This window comes from Protopterus annectens, chromosome 1.part0 (assembly GCF_019279795.1).
Source record: "Protopterus annectens isolate FY-2018-M chromosome 1.part0, PAN1.0, whole genome shotgun sequence".
Taxonomy (NCBI): domain Eukaryota; kingdom Metazoa; phylum Chordata; order Ceratodontiformes; family Protopteridae; genus Protopterus; species Protopterus annectens.
The window spans coordinates 1,676,968,336-1,676,992,898 of record NC_056725.1 but is presented as its reverse complement, the minus strand read 5'-3'; positions in this window follow the sequence as shown (position 1 = coordinate 1,676,992,898).

Genomic DNA, 24,563 nt, shown 5'->3' with positions numbered 1-24,563 from the left:
GTAAAAATGTTTCTTATCCAAAAAAGACCTGCTGCCTGACAACAGCTATCTACTTGTTTCATGAGGAACACATGACCAAAGTCAAAAATGAACAGCGAACAAGAAACAAGCTCAAGATAAATAGCTTAAAGGATTACTGCACAAGTTATGGACCACACATGATAGATTGGCATTCTGTTTAGTTTACTGGTAAAGCCTGCAAAGATAACTGCAAGTCTCTAACAAATGTAATGAGTTTCTGAAAATACTGAAATCCTGTCCTTTATTACAAATACTCTCATATGCATTTCAATACCTAAGGCTTAAATGTTATCTAGTTATGTAAATATTCTCTGCATGGCAACAATGAAAAGGCTTTCAATGTTGGTAATTCTTTAACAGTATGCTTATTAAAGCTTACTTGCATCTTACAATCTCCAACAATCTTACCTGATGGTTATTAAAGCATTGCTACTTTAATACAGAGCAACAGGGCACTGCAATAGCATGCATTTTCTGAATAATAAGAAGCACAAATCAACAGTATAAAAATATGACAGAAAACCAGAACATTCTGCAAAATCAAGGACAGATGAAAAGCCACAGTCATACTTGTGGTCTACCTTGGATGGGGGAATACTCTGCACACTTACACTGCATAACTGCTCCTTGCCTTGCTTGGACACATCCAGAGCCACTACAATGGGGAGTGGGGTGCAACAAGAAGGTCACAGTTTGAAATGTCTCTGGCTGATGGTGATGGCTCTGACACTCATACCTCTCAACCTCAGAGCAAGAAATCTGGACAAAACCATACATAGAAGTGGGACAAAGGCCCAGAAATAAAGACAAATTTTAAATATTGCTCTTATAAACTTATAAAAATAATAGAATAGTAGTAGGTCTTGCATTATTATAATTTTTTGAAGGGCATGAAATCTGAAACTCAAATGTCTGCCATTATTTTCTAACTTCAATCTTTAATGATTTGCTACTAATTTGCCAGAAAACCACAATTTTATGAAAAACAGACCAAAAATGTTAAGCAAAAATATATAATTGCCACACGATACAGCTGGGAACCTGTCAAAGAAGGTGCACCTTTTTAAAATTAGTACTGTTAACTTGGGCATCTAACAAAATAAGAGCATCTACATGCATTTCTGAAATAAAAGTAATCTATAACTCTGATCATTACAGTTATTTATAATTGTAAACCGTCCATGTTTTCTTCCAAAATTGCTATTTTGCAGAGGGCTTATTAGGGGGAGAGCAGCATTTTGAACCAAAATTGGGGACGGTTGAGAGGTTTGGATATTCCTAATTCTATAAAGCAATTTATTTGCACATACCTCTTAGCCTCTTAATGCAGGGAATCTGGACAAGGCCAAATATATTGGGGGACATACAAACAGTACTAAAAATTGCTCTTGTATAAACTTAAGACAGTTGATAGAATAACAGGTTTTGCTTTAGCATGCATTTTTCTACAGGTTATGACGTCTGAAACTCAATGCCCGGGATTCATGAAGCTCGGCGCAAGGCCGGCATTAGGCTTGCGCCGACCGTGCGGCGTGTAGATGGCACAGTAGCGCCAAATGCATATTAATGAAGGCGCGCTGCCACCACAGCCACGTGCATAGGAAATGAGTGCGAGTGCATAGGGCATGTTGAAGTGATGCACGGACGCTTGGAAATGTCGGCTGTCGATGTGCAACCTAAAATGCTTGAATATAGCAATTTGCCTGCAATAGTAATCACATCTGTCAGTGTCTGTGGATACAGAAACGTATGCAAAGCATGCAAGACAGTTCTTGCGAACACAAAATTAAGAAGCAAACACAAATGCACGGTAGGGAATATCGAGTCTGCATCCCTCGAACAAATGACATTAAAAACCATGCTCGTATTCTAACACAGTGTAGATAGTTACACCAAGTGGAAGTGAAACGCATCATGTTAGCATGCCGCCAATAGCTACATCTAGCTCAATGGTCAGGATTACCAGCTGTCCCACATTGTGAGGGACAGTACACAGCTGGGCAGTTGTGTCCATACCAAAACCATTATAAATGTAAATATCCAGCGACCATATGACAGAAATATATCCCACATCGCATGTAATAGTCACATAAAATAGGTATGTCCATATGTAACATACCACATGTGACAAGAAATAGAATAAGCAAGAAAATGAAACAGAAGGAGCATATAAACTGCTACAACAATAAGCTAACATGTAGGCAGAAAACAAAAGTATTATCCGTAGTACTGACCGTGGGTATGTGTTGTGCTGTAAAATCTGATTTGTGTCTGGAATATATCCAATCCTGGACATATGAAAAGGTGGCATCCCTACCAATGGTCAGAGCAGTCGGCCAAAATCTGCCCATATGCAGTCCAAGCCGTTCTTGTCAGGATGTGTCACAGCTGAACGGGTATTACCCAGGTGTACCAACGATGTCATGAAAGTTAAGTATGGGCATGTACCTATGTGCGTGATGTACAGCATGTGGAAGGTGAAACATGCCAGGGTAGTCCACACAACCATACAGGTACCTGACATATGTAGTGTATGCAATGTGTTCCCTTGACCGTGTCATGGGCCATCAACCAAAGAAGGGATGGATGGAGTGTCAGGAATATGTGTGTGTGTGTGTGGGGGGGGGGGGTAATCCACAAAGGCAAGACTGTGTTGGATGCAGAATAGGTGAACTGGAGGTGTATGAGGGAGCAGTGGGTGAATCAGAAAGAAACACAAAGAACAAGTACACACATCTGCAATACAACCTGACAGGCCATACTGTAGAACACAATCACACAAACATATAAATATTAAAATGTGTGATACACATGTACAGAAACGTCACCAACACATACCCACAAAATGGTCTGCATGGAGCTGGCCCATCCAAATGCAACACACTTGGATGCATAATTGAATACCCATCATCCCCTCCACAGCACACAACCCACCCCCATACCTGAACGTCTACCAAATCCAGCCATACTCGGCCTACTAGCTTGGCGCAGCCATACCTACACAAAGTGACCACTACTCATATGTAGTAGGCAGTGTCACCCTAGGCAGTGTCAGGATTGCAAACTATGCATCCCTTGCATGTAAAACCCTAACACATTTTCGTAAATCCAAAAGAATGGACGGTATTGGTCTTGTTCAATTTTTGGATATCCCTCATGGGATAAGTAACCTGTGTAAACATCAGACTTGGTATCACGACACGATGTCCAGTCCTGTAGACATCTGGACACAATTTGAATGTGCAGTAGTGGTGCATGAGACTGTTCAGCCCTAGACGGTCATGCAGAACCTAGTACCCAGGATCAAACACCTGCCCGTGATGCAGGTCTCCCCACATGAATAATCGAGCGAATATATTGTACACATTCGCATAGTGGCACTTGGAAATAGGGTGATTAAGGCGCTGACGTAAATAGGGTACCTCCTGACCCACTGTCTGAGGGACAGTCACTGTTTGGGTAGGTGTGTTCTGACCAAGAATGATACAATGGCAAATGTCCTGTGATTGTAGGAAATAACTATGTACCATACTTCATGTAACAGTTGCCTAAAGCAGTCATGTCTGGATATAAAATACGTAATTCGTACAAGAAACAGAAGAAGCAACTAAAGTGCTAAAGGAATAGCCTCTCAGCTAGGAAAATATTGAAATGTTCTAAACCCTGCACGCACTGACCATGGGTATGTGTTTGCCTAAACAATCTGGTGTCTCCAGAATATATCCCATCCTGTACATATGAAAATGTGGCAACCCTACCAATGGTCAGAGCATTCGCACAATAACTGGCCAGCCTCTTAATCACTCACAAAGCCAGTGACCTTTGGAGGAAAGGTGTTGAATGAGAATGACTAATGACAAGAATGAAGAGTAATAGACACATTTAACTGCAGAAAATAAGTAGCAATACATATGTCTCTGAATCTGTCAACACATTCCAAGTTAATAGTACTAATATTGTAGAAGTGAAGTGTCCGTGATTGTCCCTGATTTGTCATTGCCTTGTCCCTGTCACTGTTGAAATTAGTCCCCGAGTATCACAGAGGTCTGTACACATATCTACACCAACCAACTGTCACATTTGTTGACAGGACTATTGCATACCTGTAGTGAATTCATAAGTGATGTCCAGAATAATATTCATCGTATATATGAATGAATGAAATAGTCAAATGTGAAGGGAAACACCAGTGGAACCCCCCCCCCCCTACCCTGTATCATGTAGTGTCAACCTAATAATGTGGTCAGAGGTGCCCAAACCCCTGCATCTGTAAACACAAGTAGAATGTTAAAATTGGGACCAACTCTGTCCATGTGTTACATCTGACATTTGAACAGGTACAAAGCAGTTCCAGTCACCAGTCAGACAAGCTTAAACTTGGACCAGCACATGAACACCCTGACAATCAAACACACGTATGTGCCAGGACTATAAGCGTTGGAGTTCTGAATATCCTTGGAGTGAGTAAACATGCAGCACGGGTCCAGAACAGTAGGGAATAGGGAATGTCGCAAGTGTAGTACTGCGGTTTTCCCAGCAGGAGAATGGATGCCTGCTGTGTAAGTGAAGCGGTGAGGCATATGTTAGGTAGCTATGAACCATGGGTATACATATAAATGAGGCAGAGCACCAATAGTGTAGTGGTTAGAGCATCCGCCTAACGTAAAGGCATTCCCGGTTCAAGTACGACTATAGCACATATCAATTTTTTGTGTAATGAATGCCTCTGTGCTGTAAAGTCAACATTTAAACATGTAAAGGTGAATGCGTGTTTTGCATGGGGCCGTTAACCGGAGTCCATCAATAAAAGTGGTACTGTCATAAGGAATAAGGCACATGTAAGCACAAAGAAGTGGCAGTAAACATATGTAACTCACAATAAGGAGATGCAAGTGCACCTGCGTGGGTGTAAGCAGCTTTCAGCATAGCAAATGTATGTTGTTTTGTACAGATGTAACATATATATATATATATATATATATATGTGTGTGTGTGTATATATATATATATATATATATATATATATATATATATATATATATATATATATGTGTGTGTGTGTGTATATAGATATATATATATATATATATATATATATAGATAGATATGTGTGTATAGATAAATATCCACAGACATAAAAGAAATTTGCAATTATATATCTAGATATATATATATATATATATATATATATATATATATATATATATATATATACACATACAAAACAATATATATGTCATTGTAGATATACACATGTGCATAACTAGGTTACTTTACAGCACTTACGGGTAACATATGAACTTGAATTTGGGCGTATGTCACTGGGAGGTCCAATAAACAAGCGTTTTTGCCTCCACCACTGCCAATAGACGGTCAGACATACAGACGAGCAGCCAAGATAAATACACTGCTGTCCAAAACACCGGCAGGAAAGTACCAGTGGAGAGATCTACAGGCTACTTTAAACATGGATCTTGGGGTCCCCTTGCAGGGCACCAAAAAATTCACTCACGTGCTGTGAACCCCTGGTTATCAATGTGGGCGGGATGTGAGCCACATGGACGAAATGAGTTGTGCAGTGTAAAAACACATGGGTTGACCAGCGTCGACATGATACGGACGAGGAGAGTGGAGCGTGTGTAGGGGTGCTCATGCCCAGCTGTGCTCACAGTGAAAGTGGCTGTCATGAGTGCCAGGGGTGCAGGTGGGTGGATGTGGATGTATGCAATGTGCGGCTTAAGTGTGCAGGTGTGGTTGTGAGATGTAGTAGGATCCGCCCAGTGGGTCATTAATATTCCTATGTGTGGGTATAGCAGACACTATACCTCCCAAACCTGAAAGAGCACATCTACTGGATAGTCTGTAAGCCACTGGGGAGACACATAGGGACTATATCAGTGCCATGCCAGCCCAGTGCTTTATGGATGTCCATATTTGCATAGATGAGGAAATGTAACAAGTCCAACTAAACACTTCCCAGAACTAGTGATATGAGGTGGACAGGTGAACCACAGAGTGGCTGAGCGGTGACAGCATGTATGAGTCATAAACAGCATGTGTGCCTCGACAACGTGAATGAATACATATGTCCTGTGACTGTCAATGTCTGGATTGGCGAAGACCAATCATCTAAATGTGTCCATCAGGGTGTTATGCAGTGTCCCAGATACAGTGTTCATTCTCCCCCCCCTTTGGTATGTGAGGAGGATTCTGCTAGTGATGCATATTCGCTTCCAGCAACCTTAGGTAGGCGGTTGCCTGTATGGAGTTGGATTACCACCTCTTCCGCAACTTTAGGACACACTCTGGGCAGTTGTGTCCTGCAAAATGAATGTTACTGTTTGGCCTGTGATTTTGGAAGGTCCTTTATATATTGTGTGTAGTGGTGTCATAAAAATGATTTTGTTGTATCAGAAACAGCTACATGTGTAAAACAGTATTAGCAACTATAATGCTACAGAATAACCTTAAACATTTTAAACCCGGTGAAGTCAGTTTACTACTGGCTGTGTGGGTATGTGTTTGCCTTGCCAAATGTGATAGCTCTACATATAGGTCCTATGGGGCTGCCACCATTCCGAATAGCTAGTGGGACCTGTCCTGAAATGTCAGGCGTCTCAGGGCAGACACCCCAGCCAGCCATAGTACAAGCCACATTAGCACAAATCAAAGCTTAATTAGTAGCAGTCCAAGTTGTATGCTACTTCACATAACATATCGGCGTGTCATGTATACAAGAACAGATTACATGCAACTATTACAGACACATAGAAGATATAAGTGTCCTCTAATCAGGACGATTTGCAATAGGCTAGAGTATTGTCACATGACACATATGCCTAATGAGGCATACATTACAAAGTGGGAAAGGTGTTACTCCTACAGTCTCCCGTCATCAATCTAAAAGGTGGAAGCCTACATTAGGTATCTGCGGTGGCATGACCGACGAGGCTGCTTTAACGGTAACGTTCACATGTCAGCGTTGCAGAGTATCGGTTCCCATGTATCAGCCATGGGGCAGATTGTATGAGAACACGCATATAATATGATTATGTCTCACTGGACCATTGCCAGTTCCTACAGTGGATTAGTTGAACATACCGATACTGTATAGTCCGATATAATATGCATCTCACAAGGGTCGTGCACACCCAGCATGTGTGACAAATGTAAACACAAATATCAGTTAAGTGAAATTGGGTATAAAAATATCTACCAGTATGCCAGTAGTGCACTATTAAAGAAATGTGAGTCTAAAACTATGATATAGGGGCTGTGTGAGGTCAGCAGTGTAACACCATGCAAACCTGCTCACTCCCACCTGCTGGAATACTGCCTTACCCTCCCGTGTCAAGGCATCATTCTGCCGTGGCAGAACTGTCCTTTTTGCGTGTTGGTACGTACCTGCACACAGCTCATGTGAATTACCCAGCTTTTTGCCAGCATATGTACAGACAATAGACATTTTGCATACCATACACAGTCATCCAACGGTATAACCCAATGTACTGGCAGACATGTCGGACCACTGGTGTTTGCAGACCTGGCGTCTGTGTTCAGTGTGTGAGCATGCGTGTGACCATTCATGTTGTGGAGCTGACATTTCAGATAGTCAGTACTGTGGTGCCGACCCTGCATTGTACACCAACAGGTGGCGTGCTGTGTCTGCAGGGTGGCTAATGGTCATGTGGCAGCCGACGGTTGCCACATTTCTGCCTGATGTGGGGGGACGTCAACTGCATCACAGTCTCGGCACGGTGGCACACGACTCACGTAATGCGGTTGGAAGAGCTGGCAGCGCGGCGCACATTGCTACTATTAACCACTGGTATACCGGTACTCCATTTCAGTGTGTGGACCTACACTAGAAGCGCTGGATTGAGTATGCAGTTTCACGTCAGATCTAGCTTTGAGTACCAGCATAATTGGTTGACCGGACGTCCTAGACTTCGCAACCACATCAGCAACTGCCTGGCCTGCCTTAGTCTGTGTGTCTGTGGGTTGGGGTCATTCATTGGAAACATCAAAGCCATTGTATAGCATTGTCTGTATTGGTGCCACTGTCCCAGCTGTGCCAACACTTGTGTGGGCTGTATGGACACGCGATATTTCAACCCTGTAACCTGCAGTGGGTTAGGACGGGTCCTTGCAGGGCACCAAAAATTCACTGTACGTGTGAACCCCTGGTTATCGATGTGAGCAGGATGTAGGTGTACATGGAACAGTAGGTTGTGCAAGTGTAAAAACACATGGGTTGACAAAACGTACGACATGTGTCCCGAGACGGGGAGAGTGGGCAATGTGTAGGGGTGTGCTCATACCCCAGCTGTGTTCACAGTAAGTATTTGTCATGAGTGCTGTAGAGGAGTGCCAGGTAGGTGAATCATGGATATGCAATAATGGGCTTAAGTGTGCAGGTGCTGGTTGGCAGAGATGTAGTAGGTCCGCCCAGTGGAAGTCATTAATATTCCTATGTGGGTATAGCAGACACCTATACCTCCCAAACCTGAAGAGCACATCTACTGGATAGTCTGTAAACCATTGGGGGAACACATAGGGACTATATCAGTGCCATGTACCCGATTAGCATGGATGTCCATATTTATGAATCAGAATGTAACAAAGTCCAACTAAACACTTCCAGAACTAGTGATATGAGGTGGACAGGTGGCAGAATACAGGTAATGACTGATGACAACATGTATGAGTCATAAACAGCATGTACCTCGACAAACGTGAATGAATACATATGTCCTGTGACTGTCAATGTGTCTGGTTAATAGAACCAATCATCTAAATGTGTCCATCAGGGTGTTATGCAGTGTCCCAGATACAGTGTTCATTCTCCCCCATTGGTATGTGAGGTCTGCTAGTGATGGAAAGTGCATATTTTGCTGACCACCTTAGGTAGATGATTGCATAATAGATTTGGATTACCACCTCTTCACCTTTGTGAGGGACACACCACTCTGGGCAGTTGTGTCCTGCAAAATGAATGTTATGGCACATGGCCTGTGATTTTGGGAAAGGAGGTCATATATTGTGTGTAGTGGTGTCATAAAATGATTTTGTTGTATCAGAAACAGCTACATGTTATAGGAAACAGTATTAGCAACTATAATGCTACAAGAATAACCTTAACGTATGCAAACCGGTGAAGTAGTCAGTTTACTACTGGCTGTGGGTATGTGTTGCCTTGCCAAATGTGATAGCTCTACATATAGGTCCTATAGGGCTGCCACCATTCCGAATGGCCAAAGTGGGACCTGCTCTGTAGAAATGCCAGACGTAGGGCAGAACATACCTACAGCCATGCATAGTACAGAAATATACATATTAGCACAAATCAAAGCTTAGTCTAGTAGCAGTCAAGTTGCTTATGCTACTTCACATAACATATCGACGTGTCATGTATACAAGAACCGTTACATGCAACTATTACAGACACATAGAATATAAGAATGTCCTCTAATCAGGACAGTTGCAATGGCTAGAGTATTGTCACATGACACATATGCCTAATGAGGGACTGTCCCATGCAAAGTGGGAAAGGTGTTACTCCTACAGTCTCCCGTCATCCAATCTAAAAGGTGGAAAACCTACATTAGGTATGCGGTAGCATGACCCGGCAGAGAGCTGCTTTAACCAAGTAACATTCACATGTCAGCATTGCAGAGTATCGGTTCCCATGTATCAGCCATATGGGAGCAGATTGTATGAGGAACACGCATATAATATGATTATGTCACTGGACAGGCCGCCGAGTTCATGCAGTCGAACGCCTGCCATCACCTAATGGTTAGACATACCCGATACTGTATAGTCCGATATAATATGCATCACAAGGGATCGTGCACACCCAGCATGTGTGACAAATGTAAGCACAAATGTCAGTTAGTGAGTGGGTGTAAGCGTGTTTGTCTACCAGTATGCCAGTAGTGCACTGTTAAAGAAATGTGGAGTCTAAACAAGTATAAGGGGCTGTAACCAGAGGTCAGCAGTGCTTAACACCATGCAAACCTATGCACAACCACTCCCACCTGCTGGAATGTGCCTTACCCACTCCGTATCCAAAGGCATCATTCTGCCCGTAAACAAAGAACTGTCCTTTGCACGTGTTGGTAGCAATACCCTGCACACACAGCTCATGTGAATTACCAATACACCATGGCATATGTACAGACAATAGACAGTACCACACACATACCATACAGCACAGTCATCCAACAGTATAGCAATGTACTGGCAGATATGTCCGGACCACTGGTGTTTGCAGACCTGGCCGTCCTGTGTTTCAGTGTGTGAGCATGCCGAGTATGACTGTTACGCATGTTGTCGACTGACATTTCAGATAGTCAGTACTGTGGTGCCGACCCCTGCATTGTACACCAACAGGTGGCATGCTGTGTCTGCAGGGTAGCTAATGGTCATGTGGCATCGACAGTTGCCACATTTCTGCACAGTGTGGGGGGACATCCAACTGCATCCACAGTCCTACACAGCACCGGGGGTGGCACACACGACTCTCACATGTGTACGTTGGAAGGGGGGCACAACTGACACTTGTACACATTTGCTACTACTGTACTGGTATACCAGGTACTCCATTTCAGTGTGTGGACCTACATAAATTGCTGGTTGGAGGTATACCAGTTTACGTCAGATCCTAGCTTTAATTACCAGCATAGTGGTGTCGGACGTCCTAGACTTCGCAACCTACATCCAACTGCCTGGCCTGCTGTAGTCTGTGTGTGTCTGTGGGGGTTGGGGTCATTCATTGGGCATATCCAGAGGCCATTGTATAGCATTTGTCTGTATTGGTCTACACCTGTCCAGCTGTATGACACTTGTGTGGGCTGTATGGACACACATGATGTTCAGCCCATAACCTGCAGTGGGTTAGGACACCCTGTGTACTACTGGCTACTATTGTGACCCTGGTATGTGCTACAGATGTCATGGTGCCACTATGGACATGTACTGTCTGCTGCCCTAACTGTCAGCCACCAAATTCCCTTGTATGCTCACATCCATACCATAGCAATGGGTAAATACACATTATAATACAACTGCCAATTGTTAGGTCAATTGACTTACCTTGGGGGTTTTCCAGACCTGAGGACGGTGCTGGAGGGCTGCCTATGTCAGATGCACACAGTGCACTTCCTATACATGGCTGAGCACAGGTAGTGTCATGTTTGGCATCCATTGTACTGTCTGTGTGAGTCAGAGAGGGTGAAATCCCTGGGTACCTACTGTGTCAGTGCATATGCCTTGTGTTGCCTCTTTGCCAAGGGCAGGTCATACTGTGCACGGCCCTTTCACCTACTGGGCCCAGCTCAGGTAGTTCCTCCTCCAAGTCACACTGTGCCTGTACAGGCCTTGGCATTGGTGGTGGGCCATGTGGCCCTGCCCCATGCTGTTACTGCTGCAACTGTTACTGCAGGATCAGATTGTGTAGCATAGCAAATACCATAACCATTTGTGTGCATGTAGCTAGTGAATACTGCAGGGCTCCACCGGATGTGTCCAGACACCAGAACCGTGACCTGAGCATCCCAAACACATGCTCAATTATATGTCTTGCCTGTGCATCTGTCTCATCATGGTGTGATTGTTCAGGTGTGTGTGCATTACTGATGGGTGTCATCAGCCACGACTCCAGTGGTTACCCAGCATCCCCCACTAGGAGACTGTAGGGGATGTCCATATTGGCAAAGGTGTGGTACAGCTGCGTTAGATGCCATATATCGGAATCGTCATAGCTTCCAGGGCAGACAGCACACACATTCAGGTTAATGCCCTGGCCATCGCATATGGCCTAGCTGTTGGAGGGTATGCCCCTGCAGTTAATGTAGGCCCTACCCCGCTCACCGGGTGGTGCTTTGATGTGTATGTGCATGCAGGCTATAGCACCCAGTACCCCAGGGTAGTCAGCCATGTGGTGGAAGAGATGCATCTTGCTGGTCTACAAATCACGTGTGTTGAGGACATGTACATGCTCACTAGCATGTGTTGACATGGTGTCTGTGAACTGGTGCAATACTCTGGATGCAGATGCCTGTGAGATCCCCATGATAGCCCCAGTTGTGCTTTGGGAGGTACCTGTGGCTAGTATACCTAGGCCAACACATACCGTGGTATCCACTGTGATGGGTTGCCCTCAGCCTGTTCAATGTGTCAGGTGTGGCTGGCACAGGTCAACAAGCCACTGTAGGAGGTCTCTGTCCACCCCATAGCGCTCCACTATCTCCAGCTCATGTTGCCCCTGGTAAGTTACCCTGGGTCTGTAAAGTCTTATGTCACCTCACTAAGGGTTGTTTGGCAGCATACACATCCTCACCACCCTCAGCCTCCTGCACATGTTGGTCAATGTTGCCTGCTGCAGCCCTTCTCATTTGTTTGGACTGTGTTGTGAAATGTCCCCGCATGTGTACACTGGTGGTGTAGAGTGTGGAAGAAACCTGTGTGTATGGTACTTGCTTACATTACCATAGTGTTCTGATGCAGGCTGGCAATGTAATCTGCTAATTGTGCTGATCATCACCTATTTGTGCAGCCTGTTCATCTTGACTACTCCACTACTGCTTTTGTCCCTGCCGATGTCACCAGGCAGGTATAGACACACCCCTAGCTTAGGCGTACTAAGGCAGGAGCAATCCCAAGGCACAGGTCTCCAATGTACATACAGTATGCCTGACCTCCCTCCCATGCTTTCATCTATATTCAAGCCCTGCACCCGGCTATCTACACACATACACTCCTGGGATGTGCATCACACCCTGGGGATAAACGGGATTCACTACTGTCAACCTCATCTGCATAGTATAGTCTTCTAATGCATAGTTATATGACCCATACCGACCCTCCAAATTAATAACCACTGCTTACTGTCGCTCAGATCTGTACAAAACTGGTTATAGGTGCCTTACTATCACCATATTCAATGTCCCTTGGTCTTCCCAGAAACAAAATAACCGGTGTCTACATGACTAGAACCCGGGACCCTTCACACCACAGACGATCTACTTTACCACTACGCCATGGCAGATATACATACATCCGAGGTGATCACATACAGATCATCCAGCACAAACATTCAATAGTGCTAATGTCCACATACATATATGTATATATCTATATCTATCTATATGTACATATATTATATATATATATATATATATATATATATATATATATATATATATATATACATACATACACACACATATACATATACACACACATACATAGATATAGCATTTATATCACAACAGCGAACCACATAACACCAAAGCATTAGACAAGAATTAAAAGGAAACCACATGTGCCACCTGCATTATGTAGTGGTGTTACTATCAAGGCAAGTGTGTTTTGTTGTGTCACACGGGTCAGACTGTATTAAGGGTAACAGTAGGGCTGCTGACATTTACTCACCAGACCTATTGGCAAATGTATGTGTTGACAACCCAGTGTCTTGGCCGATTATGCAATCTGTGGACACTATATAGGAAAGCAACAAAACACACTCAACACATCCTGAAGCTAGCCACCCACAGATACCAACACATAGGGTATGACTGCCAAATACACACACCTGTCATGCCTTGGAATCAAGCACCTACCTGTCTATTCTATCACACTACAGCATTACACAATAACAGAATGCACTACCGAGATTATTGGATCACAGCATTCCCAGAGGCATACTTCTAGGTGGGTGACATCATCAGCAAAGGCAAAGACGCTGATAGGGATTGTACAGAGAGTGAGCTGTCTAAAAACATTACTCTGTCCCCAGGCAACTGGATACAAACACACACACACACAGCAGGGCTGGGATTAGAACATAGACCTGACTACCTTATCACACTACAGCATTACGCAGTTACAGAACGCGCTACCGAGATTACTGGATCACAGCACTCCCAGAGATATACTTCTAGGTGGGTGACATCATCAGCAAAGGCAAAGATGCTGATAGGGGTTGTACAGAGAGTGAGCTGTCTAAAAACATTACTCTGTCCCCAGGCAGCTGGATACAAACACACACACACACACGACAGGGCTGGGATTAGAACATAGACCTGACTACCTTATCACACTACAGCATTATGCAGTTACTGAACATGCTACTGAGATTACTGGATCACAGCACTCCCAGAGGCATACTTCTAGGTGGGTGACATTATCAGCAAAGGCAAAGACGCTGATAGGGATTGTATGGAGGTGTGATCAGTCTAAAAGCATATTAGTGTCCCAAGGCAGACAGAGACGAACACACGGCAGTGGTGTGAGCAGGACAACTGGCTATCTATGGAGCACTATTACAACACTACATAGATACGAGATGTGCCACAGACAGTACACCTTTCAAGACAGTCAATATGACCTTCTAGGAATGCAGACATCGACATGGATGCTGGCAGTTATCGTGTACATACCTGTGAACCAGTGTGTCAAATTTAAGAATCCATCCTGAAGTGGGGTATGGCCATCTGATGCTTGGATGACCACTATTGCTATACAGGACAACAATGGTCATGCCCATACACAGAGGCACACAACCGACACAAGGTGTCACTGGGCATGCTCACACACTTAGTAGCACACGTCAGTCTGGAATGCACTATGTGTCCATCTACACAACGGCGTACTGGGCATGCTCACACACTTAGTAGCGAAGGGCTGTCTTGATGCACACAGATTCTAAACAGGGAAGGGCACAGTGTGTCGATAGTCATCATTGTTAGCATGAACGCTGTATGACATATGTCTGACACCGGTCTTCTACACAACGTCTGCTGCTGTCCATCACCTTAGCTATACCAATAACCTTAGCTGTACCAATCTAAACCTGGCACACTAATACCACCTGTGGTGTTGTCCTGGCAGGAGTGGGTACTTCGCACATGTAGTACCATACATAGACGAAGAACCTGAGACCAGGTAAACACCCTGACACCTACAGGACAACTGCATTGTATGTGCATGCTAAATAGTGCTAGATGCGTAGCGTTCGTAATCATAGCTGCCAATCTAGATCCAACAATGGGGAATAATGACATCTGTGCAGTGAGAAACACCTGGCATAAGGCTCAGTTGTGCACAATAGCACTACCACTGTATATCTCAGATACAGACATGTGGGCCATAAGACCGTTACGGACTGCTCCAGGTGTTAGTGACCCCACGTATATGAAGGCCACTCACATGTACTGACCAATACACTCTCAAAAGCCATCACAGATGTGTCAGGTGCAGATCACAGTGGTAAATGCCACACCGTAGTATGCAGCCCTCACACATCACCATGTCCTTGGACCAGCAACACACATCCATACATTAGTACAACACCATGTTACTCATGACCAGTGGACTGTATGTAGCTCTACAGCAACTGTGCAGACTACCCATGTACTGACAGGGTTCCATCATGTGTTATGCAATGCACTGATACCACTATTCATAACCAGGTCGGCTGTACACATAACAGGGGCCCTGGGTCTTATACAGCTGTAACAGATAACTGTTGCTGTACACCAGGCAACACACCCATGTTTGGATGTGACATACATGTAACCGGAGTGGATATTTACATGCCCCCCCACACACACACACACACACACACACACACAAAACACATATGTACATAGCATAGCTAATGCTGTCCTTCGTGCAGACACGTGGCTACAGTGATTACACGCATGCACATGGAAGGTAGGTCCATGGCTGTTCAATGCTAACAGTACATAAGGTAGCAATGTTGACTGAGTTAACATTCCCTCTGTACTGGTTACCCATGACAACTGTCATATCATACAACAGTCCATGTGTCATGTATGTCACACATGTTCACCAATTGCAATGCATACAAACATGGCTACATGACAGGAATGTAGGACCTATACACATGTACATGTAGTGGTGTGCATTCAGCTACCATGCATGAGCAGTAGCTGATGTTTGCAGTTCATCTGTGTCCTACTACAATGTGCAGTTGCAATGCAGTCCCATCATTGACACCTGTACATGGTGAAATATACTGACAATATGGTAAGAAGTACATCAGGTATGGATGCATGTGTGTACATAAAGTGGTGGGCCACCTTTGCAGATGGATGTTTGCTGAAGGCAGCTCACAGGTGTGTCACAAGCCGTCCTACCATAACATGTGCAAACAGTAAGCTATGTTTCTGGTAATTGAAGGTGAAGATATACAACCTACACAGCAGTCAGGGTGTCACTGACTGTAAAGCAGTTGACACCTGTAACACTTAAGTCCTCCCATGTGCATATAGCAGCACACTTGCCGAAGGTAACATCGGTACACATTGTAATGTGGGCAATACTGCTGCATGTCTGTCAGACATATCAGAAGATAGCAGGTGTTTGATTCACAGTACTGCCATGTGTGTTTGCTTGTGTGACCATATATACCATGTATGGTGGGGAATACATCCCAATTATTACACACCCCTGTACACTGTTGTAGAGATCTGTACATACTGCAGTGTAGACAGCAAGACATAGGCAGGGGTGGTGTGTGTATCACACATGTTAGCTATCTGCATGTGCATGACATGTGTGGACTCCGGTGTGTGTATGTGTATGTATGTATGGCTGTCTGCTGCATGGAGTGAGAATGTATGCTACAATTGAGAACAGATAGGGCCCCTAACCCCTCAAGGTGATGCAATCTACTACCCTATTGATGCCGTCAGGCTTACGCATTACTGACTACCTGTACATGTTCATTCTCTGTGTTGCATCATGTGGGTGCACAGTACTGTAATAGTGATTACCACATAGGCAGGGATCCTCACCTCAACACTATCAAGTGTGTGTTACAGTGTCGTTGACCCCGTGAGTGTGGGTCTGTTACTGTGTGTGTCTGTGTATGTCTGTGTGTGTTCACATCCTGTAATGTGACAGTGTTTTACTACTACACAGTGAGTCCTCATGCTATCAACTAGCCCTACCCTTGACATCAGCTAGACCACTGTGTAAACCCCCCCCCGCACCATGTAGCTGTACCTGTGATGTCACCTGGTATGGATGTCCCATCTCTAGCCACTGTAGCCTAGTAAGCAGCTCACATGCTCCTGGATCAGTAGGTGTGTAGAGATCCATGGAATGTCATCCTTTCTAACAGTGAGGTTGAGGCTACATATAGCATGCTGGTATTGCCATCCATGCCTTGGAGTACTCCACATTTACACATGTGAAACTGCAAACACTGGTACTTAATGGCACATGCAATTAGACCTTAAGGAGGGAAGCAGGGCATCATTACCAACATGCTGTTACTGTTGTTACCAAGACACATACTGTGAACATAAAACAATGCATTCTAACTGCAAACAGTGTTACATAATGGCACATGCAATTAGACCTTAAGGAGGGATGCAGGGCATCATTACCAACATGCTGTGACTGTTGTTACCAAGACACATACTGTGAATATAAAACAGTGCAGAGTAATCCTGTACTACATGGTATGTCTGCTGCGTGCCAACAGTACACAACAATTGTAATATACACCTATCTCACTATTCTGTTCACCCTGTGCATCAGACCATATGAGCATGTCCCTGCACCGATGGTGTGGATGACAGGGATGCGGCACAGGCATCATCATGTGCACATGGTGATAATGTTTGCCAGGGGCCTAGGCTGCACCAGTGGATGACATCATGTGTGTGGGTTAGGGCCTGTGATCTACTTGGACATGTGTGGTTATTATGCATGTGGGTGTTGGTGCCCTACAGATGTTACTGGTGTGTGCGTGTATGTGTGCACACAGTTCTGCCATGTATCCGTCCTACACAGGGGTATCATTGACAGCTCTAGATTGTACAGACCAGGATGTACAGCTCACTGTGTCCTGCCACAGCCACGTGACCTGTGCCTGCCAGGGGTTGCACGGGCACTACCAGACAGAGGTACAGAATGGGTACTGTCTGATGACACATGTCCACTGGAACCGTGTCCCTGCTGGGACCGTCCGGGGCCACGTCCATGTGGCCTGCTGTGTCCTGATGTGGACAGCGTAGCACCAGCTGCACTGCTGATGCTACTGGCACTATGGAAGCGGGCATGTGAGGTAGCTCGTTCACGTAGACTTGCACCAGGTGGTGTAGCTGGCCTATGCCCACGTGGCCTATGCCTCACTGCTACCAGATGTTCCAGCACAGACATCTCATGTTCATGGATTGCCATGCCACGGTCAAGGATTCCAAACATGTCACCCAATCGCCTGTCCAAAACATCAGCAATCTGCTGTTGAGCATTTGCCAATGCCTGAATGTTTTCATTTAAAGATTAGATAGCAGCCCTCTGAAGCCTCTGCCCTTCTCTGTCCTGCCATTCAGCACGTGCCTGTGCCGCCATTACAGTCTGAAACATGTGTCTGGTGACACCAGCTGCTGCGCTCTGTCGTGCAGGTGCATGTCAGCCAGGGGTCCTCCTACAAGCAGCACTGGCCATATGCCTGTGTGGCACATCTGCGGTCATTTCACTGACACCATGGTGTGATGACACACCTTCTGTAGCCACCACACATTCCTGTTCCAAGCTAACACACGGTAACTGTCCTTCCTCTATGGCCACTGGTGATGGGGTATGTGTTGGCATGAGAACTGTGTGTGAGGAAGAGGGGGATATAGGTGGGATGGCAACCAAAGGCACAGATTCAGCCCCTGACAACCCTGCCTGTATCTCAAGCATATGTTCATCACTGCTAGAGTCTATGGGGACACTAACATCAGATGGACTGCAGGAGGGCAACGCACCTACATCACCTGTGAAGGCAAACAAAGACTCTACATTACAATAGAGACAGACACACACAGACACACATGCAGACACACACAGACAACCATGCCCACACACAGACAACCATGCACACACACAGAGACACACAGACAACCATGCATGAGATATGACAGAAGGCATGCACATGCATGTGATACAGCAGACGGCATGCAGCACAGACATTGACAGTGTTAGATTACATCCCTGGGTTGCACACAACAGTAAGCATGTGTCATAGCAGAAGCCATGCATTTCACACAATCATTGTAGTAAGCATGCATGCCTGTGATACACCATGTGGACCAGCACAGGTTAAGAGTACACATGGCTGATGTGAGGCATATGTTCTTGACATTAACATGTAGTATGACATGTAATCTGCTGATGTGTGCAGTGACATGCATACATGTTTGACACAATGGTGTCCTGACACATGTACAGTGGTGTAATGGTGTCACATTGCAGTGTTGTCTGTATGCCCTACAGATAGAATGACATTTTAGCAGATCTGTATGACCATTGAGGGTGGTATGAGGCATCTATATTGCTATACAGTGTGAAGTACAGACACAGTGCCATTGCATGGAATCATGAGGCGTCTCTATTGCTATACAGTGTGGAATACACATACAGTGCATAGCCATGACTGCGTGCATACACAATACATACATACTGTGGATTGTGACCCACATCGCTGAGGTGTATACACACTAAACCATACTGTGTCATGTGTGACAGGTCACCGGAGGACATACCGATGACACCCCTGCACAACTGCTAACATTTCTTAGCTGCCTGTCAACCGTGTCCACACATGGCAGACTGGTCAATACACCATGTTCCACATGACATTTATGTACCACACACACGAGGTACATGGCTGACAGTGATGTCCAACAGCAGCAAGGGAAATGTACGGTATCTCTGGCCTGATGTGGTGCCTGTGTATGTATGTGGAAGCTGTACAGGTGACTACTTTCATGCTGTGACACAGTCATGATGTGCAACACATCGTATGTGGTCGAATTAAGTGACACCTCCACAAGCTGTGCACAGGCTGTTAGGATGTCCAGTGTTCCACATCTACTATATAACCATTCAACAAAGGCTATAATTGGACCATGTGTAGACAATGTGCAACAGGGTATACACACATACACATCACATCTACTGTGTGTTAATACATGTCTCTGGCCATCCTCCATGGCCATGTGTGAACATGTGTTGGCCAGATGTGTGTGATGGCCATCTATGTCACATGTCTGTGTTGTGCCATATGACATACACCCATAGATGTCAGGTACTCCAGTGTCCACAGGGTTATACAGACAAAGGGTTGTATGTTTGGTATGTGGGGTATGTTTTATGGGATATTGTGACAATGTTGCAGCCGGACCACTACATGTCTGGAACATGTCAGATGGCACATCACAATGTCTGCACTCACTGCAGGGGCACATTCCACAATGGTGAATCATGTGGGCTGCCCATATCCCAGCTCACTGTGTAGTACTGTTTACGTACCCCACATGTGTTGTTCTGATGTATAGTACATATTCTTACATTGAACAATGCCTCCACCATTGCATGGACAGCTGTCCACACATCTAGCAATGACAGTTACTATGGTTTCATGTTGGTGTTTCATTTGGTTTGTATATATTGCACATGGGTAGCCAGTGTGATTGATGAAAGTTGTGACCTGTATATCATGACTGGACCATACATTATGTGTACATGTGTTAACTGGCCACATGGCGAATAGTTCTGTGCATTCACATGCCTGATACTGATAACTGTCTCACCTGCAATGGACTGCTGTCTCTGCGGCATGCCAGAGGTACCTGTATAGGGGTGACACAGCAGTTTGATCATTATCCATGACCGTATGACAGCTACAGGGTGCACTTTGCATGTTAACACATTCGCCAGTACAATAGCATATACTATGGAGTATGCACATGTGTGCATACACAGGGTAGCATACTACAGTATATGGCATGTGTGTAAACATACCTTGCATATGATGTTACATTACATAGTGTACAGTGACACATGCGACTAAATGGGATATAATATTTATATGTGCAGTAATGACTTACCAGGCAACTCCAGACTCTGTGGTTGGGAGACACCCACCTCCATGATGGCAGCTAGAGTTTGTGGATGCTGTTCTGATGGGGTCCCCAGGCTGGCCAGTAGCTCCTCAGTAGGTGTGAGTGGGGGCTGGGTTGGTGGCCCACCACCTGTTCTACCTTGATCCCTGGCGATTGCATTGGTGCGCTGTTTCGCATCTTGGATCAGGTCCATGCAGTGTCTGCGCACCTGCTGGTAGGTGCGGTTATGGCCACCCACATCATTAACCCTCCTGCGAAGTTCCTGCCACAGTTCATCACGCTGCTGGGCATGCTGTGGCCCATGGTTGAACAGTACCTCATAGTTATCATGGAGGTATGGTATGAGGGCATCATCCTCCAAGCGGCTACATGCTGGCAGTCATGATCGAGGCATTATCTGTAAGACATAATGATGGAGATAGGTCACAGCATCTCAGAGATGCACAGAGATACAGATGCACATTCATGTGTATTACATTTAGTACTCATGAACAGTTGTCTTTGCAAATTGTCATGACACTCACATGACTGACATGTTTGTTTCACACACATGTAATACCCGATGGGGATTGGATATTATCACCATATACATGTGTCACCTCATTACATTGCTCATACTCCATGTGAATGCTGTCTTGATGTGGGCATGTCTGTTTGCCTGTACTGGTGTTCTTACCTATCAGCACATGCCTGGATGTGTGCACATTAATGCTGTTGACCTTGATGCTGTGTATATGTCACATATCATCACATACACTGCCTTCATGGACATGGGACAATGCAGACATGCGCACAGAAACCTTTACATGCATGTATTTTGCCATATACATCTACACGGCACTGTACAGCAGTTCAACATCCTGCCACGTATTGCCTGTGTTGCACATGTCATACACATGGGACAATGGCTAGCCAGATGGTATTCGCAGGGATGGTTATCAACTATAGCATGTACGGCCAAGATCATGTAGTAGTGTGTATGCCCTGGGCCATGTATGGGCATAGGATGTCAGGTTTTCTAGCTGTATCTGACAGCCATGTTCCCGCTGACAGGTGAATCAGTGCCACATTACTGATCCAGACAGTCACTGATACATCTACCATGTGGTCATCGCACCATGTATGACACAGATGACATGTGCAGCTTTGCTGGACAGGGTTGCATGGTATGGTAGGAGTATGTCACATGTATGGCACAGGGATCTACTAGGAAGGTGGCTGTCCATGATGCATGTCTTTCAGATCAGGATATGTACGTGTAGCATGTCCAACATCACAGTGTTGCACATGTCTTTATGCAGGGTAGGCAGCATGCTGCATAGTGGAGATGAGGATTGTGAAGGCTGGTGTCGCCCATCCAAGCATGGCCAATACCCCTTAAAGGTGATATGTGATCCGATATTGGTTAAGTGAGTGCTGATATGGCTGTCCAATGATCTCCATGCTCATGGATGGCACCCTGTCATGACTTGGGTTGCCTCTTATGACTACCTAATAGGCCTGGTGATGTCACTAGCTCAGGGAGGTAAACTGCACAGCACTATCCCTTACACACAGTGTCCATAATGTTGACCGCTGCCTAGGTGGTAGTTAATGGGTACAGGGTTGTTAACATAGCGGTGACAATGCAATAAGCAGCTGTCAGATTGTGCACATATGTCACGCACCTCCCCACAAAGCCCATGCTGTATGTTCTCCACAACACTGAGTCAGCTATTGCTCCTAGGTCATGGCCATTCACATTCTCACATATGTAGATGCCTCCCATTTGTCTGTGTGATATGGGCTACAATGACAGGGGAGTAAAAAACATGAACCCTGTTTTACTGTAGCTGCCACTGGTGTGATATGCACATGTCACTCAGACACCTTTTGTAGTGTTGCTTCTGTGAACAGACCACTGGTAGAACACTCCTGTGACATACGAAGGTACATGTAGTATACTGAGTGTAGGTGAAACACAGTATGGGTGATGATGTCCTCTGACCTGTCACAGGTATGCTATGCAGTGTGTATTCATCGGTATTGTCATCTACAGCTGTACTGCTAACAACATCTACGTTGCTTAAGGTTCATAGGCTTTCAGACCATACTCAGCAGGGTAATAGTGCTGTGCCTCCCATTATGAGTGGCATCTCCACTTTGTAGGTTGTGATAACTGTTAGTGTGATCCATTCCATATTTTCACAGACTGCCATGAACCTATGTTTTACATGGCAGTATATGTGTAGAGCAAACTGTTTTGCTATATGTGTATTATATGACCAGGGATTTAAACAGGTCACATGCAGCTGGAGTGTACCTTGTACCATCATAGTTATGGTTACAGGGGCTCTGTAGTGCTCATGGATATGTGATTGTGTACCTATTGGGGGGGCAGTGAGTTTATATTATCCAACACCCTATATGTATTGCTTATTCATGCTCAGCACTTGTTCAGAACATGTACACACTTCATGAGCTACTAATTACTATATCACTCAATCCAACTCATTTCCTACAGGTAAACACTGTTTGTCCTTACATTTCCAGCATGCTTACAGTACAACAGCTGTTGTACACACTTACCTCACATATCTTGTGAGAAATGGTTGACTAGACAGGCATGTCCAAATGTCAATTACCAGTGTTATTGCCTGTCTATATGATGAATGTGCGCAACATGAGGCAATATAGTACTCGTCTCATGTACACAATCAATGCTCACCTCCTAACATACGACACTACAGCCTGTGGGAGATGCACATATGTAGCTATGCTGGAGGTAGTGCTCTCTCCAACCCAGACTTACCCTGATAATCATGTGGGGATGTTAAACATTTGCAGCACACCCCACTCATCACATAGTCTCAGTAGATCTCCACCACCACAGGCCACACATAGTAAGAGTACAACATTTGCGGAGCCTCTACATACTACTGTATGTAGGCAACAGAGGCAGCCCCCATCACCAAACACAACACCAATTACTTATAGCCCACAGACTCATGTGTGCCTATCAACTACAGCCAATAGGGTGTTATAACATACCCAACACACTAGACATAGGTGACTCTGTAGGCGGTCACACTGATGTCCCACTCAGCAGGCCACACAAGGCGATAGTCACTGTCATCTGGCTGTTGGGTAACAGGATCCACAACATAACCTATGCACTCAGGTCACTCATCAACAGGTACAATATGACTGTCATTCTCCACGTTAGTGTGAATGCCCTGAGATGTGACTTCCTGGACTACATGTACAGGGTCATGCAATAGCTCTCTGATCTTGTAGCCCAGGCAGGTATCGCCCAAGCCCTGAGAAGCAGTCTGCATTAGTCCAGCCTGATGACACAGTACAACAACAGAATTATTCACTTCAACAGTTGTCTATGCTTCTGGTGTCATTCCAAGGGTATCTAGTATCTGTCTGCTATGAATGACATGGTCAATAAACCACAATGCTTTGGCACAGATGGCCTGCACCTGTCAGCCCTGGGATTATGGGTAACATCTAAGGCTCTTGCTGCTCCTATACTGCCTGTTTTAGACTCATTTCAAATAACATATTCACCACCAGAACAGGTACAGGCAAGCAAAACCTGAGGGTATTGTTTCTCAGTGCTTG